A 4,359-nucleotide genomic window follows, 5' to 3' on the forward strand; every position below is an offset into this window, starting at 1 on the left:
TTATTAATCTAATGAATCAACATGACTCCTAATTGGGTTAGGATTGAAGAGTTCAATTGAGTCATGGTTCATTCAAGTCCTAATTGGATTAGGACTAGTATAGATTGAAGCCAATTGATTCATGATTTGGTTAAAGCCTAATTGGATTAGGACTTAGCCATAAGAGGGACACCTAATCCTCCTTAGAGGATTAGCCATAGAGGAGGATTAGGGCATCACAAGAAGGAGGGGATCACGCCCCTCCTCCTTATCTTCTTTGGTGCGGCATGAAGAGAGGGCGGCGCCCCTCTTAGGCAAGACATCAAGAGCTCCTAAATGTTAGGAGCTCCACATGTCTATAAAAGAGGGTGTGGGCGGCAGCTAGGGTATGAAAATTAATTCCCTCTCCTCTTCTTGCCGTGAGCCTCCATCATCCCTTTGGTTTCAGCCGCAAGCAAGGTGATACAAGGAAGAAAGCTAGGCGGCCTCCTCCCTCCTCCTTTGCTTCATCCAACGCAAGGGAAAGTAAAAGGCTGCAGGGGCTTCTTTCCTCTTCATCTCTGATGAGAGCACAAAAGTGCGATCTAAATACCCATTAACTTAGCCTAATGCTAGCAAAATAATAATAAATAATAGGTGTTAACATTTGCATGATTAAATATTTTATCCTTAGCACTTATTATAATTTTTATCATTATTTTATATAAATTCATCTTAAAAGAATGCATCTTCCTAACTGCAGAACAGAGCCCAGATTCAGCCATCCACAATGCATCCCGAGCATTTCCACGTCCGCATCCAGTGCGTCCGAATCTAATTCTGCAGCCAGTTTCCGAATTCATAGCATCCCGCGTTCCCCTCTTTCTTCATTTCAAAGGGGTCCACGTGTTCATCCAGCATCCGCGTGCAGCCCAACATGCCGTGAGCATCTCCACGTGTGATCAGCTCCTAGCCTCCTCTCCACGCACCTCCGAGCGTCCGCATGCACCCCCCTTCCTTCCCGTCTTCTCCGCGTGCAGCTCATCATCCCGCGAACATCATCCGAATCCTAGCATCAATCTTCCGCATCCCACGCTTCCGAATCGGATCTGTGAAGCCTTCCAGCATCTCAAGCTCCATCCGACTTCATCGAAGCGTCCACGTCCGAGTTCCTCACGAGCGCACGCCTCGTCCGCACCTCATCCCAGCAAAGATCCAGCTTCCGATCCGTGATTCCAGCATCCGTGATCAACAACTGTCAACCTCTTCTGGATTCACAGCAATCAGAATCCCATCGCGCATCCAAGGATTTGCTGCTCGTCCGATTCTTCCGGATCCACGCTCATTCCTTCCGATCCAGTCCACCCAGCATCCACGAGTTCCCAGATTCCGCTTCTCCCGTGAGTGATTCTCCCACGTCCAGATCTCACGCGTTGGAGCATCCCGCATCCCCTGCTTCTGCGATAGAACAGCAGCGAATCCCAGGATCTGTGAAGCTTCCCAGCAACCGTAATCCCGTGATCCACGCCCCAGATCCATCGGGTCCGCTCATCTCCACCGCGTGTGAGAAGGGGATCGACGCCAGCTTGATATATACCTCTTGACTGGGTGAGAAAAGGGGAAGGAGAGTCCCATTCGAAAAAAAAACAGAGAGGCCCCCTGCCATTCAAAAGAAAAATAAGTGAGAAAGGGAAACAGGGGATGCCCTGTTTCCGAAAATAAAAAGAAAAAAAAAGAAGGAAGAGGAACAGGGGAATTTCTTTTATGTTGATGGACGGCTAATTTGTTAGGGAGGGAGATGGAGGAACCTTTGATGTATTGCTCTTTAAAGTAAACTCTAAATTTTTACCTTGAATGAATTATATTTACTGATATATTTTTGATCCATGCATAGTTATTTCGTAGATAGCTCTTTAAGGGATTATGATTATTGATATATGGATTGCTTTAGTATTTGATTCGCCGTAGACGTAGAAAGCACGACGAATGCTTAGAAATTGAGTTCATATGTTCATGAAACATATACCATGATTAGATCTATCCTACCATTCATTTTTAATCAAGAACCATAGAGTTTATTTCTTGGATGCAATATCATCAAGGGGGATTCCAGATCCCTACCATCTTTATTTCATTGAATTTTGTTTATTATTCTTTGCATTTAATTTCTGAAAATCAAAACATCATTTTAATCCACAAATTTATTCAACTAAAAATTACATCTAAAAATTACGCTAATAATCTATAGATCGTTCCCTGAGGATTCGACCTCGGACTTCCGAGATTTTACTACTTGTGCGATTCTCCTGCACTTGGGAGAACAATTTTATTTTTGCATCAAGTTTTTGGCGCCGTTGCCAGGGAACGGCTGATTTATTAGTATAATATTAGATTTAATTAGTACTTTAGTAGTTAGTCTTTTTCTTTCGAAAAAAAAAAATTCTTTACTGCTGTTTTTTTTATTCCCTGCACAGTCTGCATCATACTCTGATATCAATGAAATTAACCGTCTGATTGAACTTAAAATTGGTCGTCAGGTGCAGGACCTGTGTTTATTTCATCTGAACGGTCTGATTTACATTCTGAAACTTTTACGACTATCAGATTAATACGAAAACTTGCTGCTGTCTGTTTTGAATATTCTGCATTTTTTTGTTTTAGATCAGAATTTTATTGTTATCATATCTCATTAACCCTTGTTGCTAATTGAAAATTAAAAAAAAAAAATAAATAATTTGCTTGATCACCGATTCAATGAAATTTAATATCATGTCATAAAATATTAAAAAAAAAAATTTCTTGATTGTTGCATATAGTATATGGCATCAGCATAAAATACTCTAAGGGCTGAACCCATTTAAAAAGATAAGGTCGGGATTTCATCACTCGTCCTTAGCCCAAAAATCACCCCATTGCATAAATATCCTAAGCTTAACTAAAATCAACTAGACGTTGGCCCCTAAGGACATTCGAGCTCAATAGGATGAAGACCACCGAAAGTTGCACCAATTTCGCTCTGTGGCTTAGTTGATGTCTAGGCAAGCTTTGTCCCTATAAGGGAGACAGTTCATCTGTTCGAGGCAAGTGGGTTTTAAGTGGGACCTTTGTGAACGCATCGTGACCCCTCCACTTACTTGGGAGCTTACCTGGTCAACTCGGTTCATTAGACCGGATTGGAGGCTTAGGTGCCCTCTTCAAACCAGTTAGGAGCTGTCTAGAAATTTAGGAAAAACATTAGAAATTGAGGTGTAATGTTTAGTTGCATGTTTGATTGTGAGTAGATTTTTGTTTTAGGGTGTAGTTTTAGGGTATCTTTAGTTGGTACTTACATTTATATTTATTTTTTTTAAAAAAAATTAAAAAAAAATAATTAAATTTTGTATGCTAGGTTGGAATAGGGACGACACCGGTCGATTAAGTCGTACAACTATAGATCGTTCCTTAGGACACATCCTTGAAATTTCTTCGTAGTATCTCACACCTTGTGAGATGGCAAATTTTCCTGATGATGTAGGAAGTCACCATGGTGATGAAGGTAGACCCCCAGTTATGACACTTCGACAATACATACATCCCACTAGGACTAGTCAACCTTCATGCATGATTATTCCCGAAAATGTAGGACACTTTGAAATCAAACCAGGAGTAATTCAATTGCTGCCAAAATATCATGGAATGGAATTCGAGAACCCTTATCTTCACCTTAAGGATTTTGAGAAAATTAGCATCACATTTAGAGTGCCAAATGTATCGGAAGATGTCCTTAAATTGACCTTGTTTCCTTTTTCCTTAAAGGACAAAGCCAAAACGTGGCTGAACTCCTTGAGACCTAGATCGCTAGGAACATGGCATGATATGCAAAGAGAATTCTTGAAAAAATTCTTTCCCGCACAAAGGACTAACTTTTTGAAACGGCACATTAGTAACTTCCAACAAAAAGACCATGAAACATTTTATGAATGCTGGGAGAGATTTAAAGATTTGCTTCTCTCTTGTCCTCATCATGGGTTTGAAACATGGAGAACCATTAGTTTCTTTTACGAAGGGTTGTCTCCACAGTTAAAACAATTTATAAGGACTATGTGCAATGGTCTATTTTTGGAAAAGCAACCCGATGAGGCATGGGACTATTTAGACTCTCTCGCAGAGACTGCACAATTATGGGATACAGGGGATAGAGTGAATAAACCTTTACCTAAGCCTACTAGCATTGGACACGGGGGCCTCTACAACCTTAGTACTCAGGATGATATTCAGGCTAAAATGGCAGCCCTCACTAGGAAGGTAGAGGAAATTGAACTTAGAAGGATTGAACCTGTCAAGACCGTAGAACATAACAGCGAGTGTTGTAGGATTTGCGAGATGCCTGGCCATCTCATCACTGATTGCCCCACAATACCC

General features: G+C 41.1%; 1 pseudogene; it reads right to left on the reverse strand.

The window, feature by feature from the left end:
• Positions 1–3,868: 3,868 nt before the first annotated feature.
• LOC120105116 (small nucleolar RNA R71) lies at positions 3,869–3,968 on the reverse strand (annotated as a pseudogene).
• Positions 3,969–4,359: the final 391 nt, after the last annotated feature.

Source organism: Phoenix dactylifera, chromosome 7 (genome assembly GCF_051530095.1).
Source record: "Phoenix dactylifera cultivar Ajwa chromosome 7, Ajwa_hap1_PhDact_Kaust_v1.1, whole genome shotgun sequence".
NCBI classification, from domain to species: Eukaryota; Viridiplantae; Streptophyta; class Magnoliopsida; order Arecales; family Arecaceae; genus Phoenix; species Phoenix dactylifera.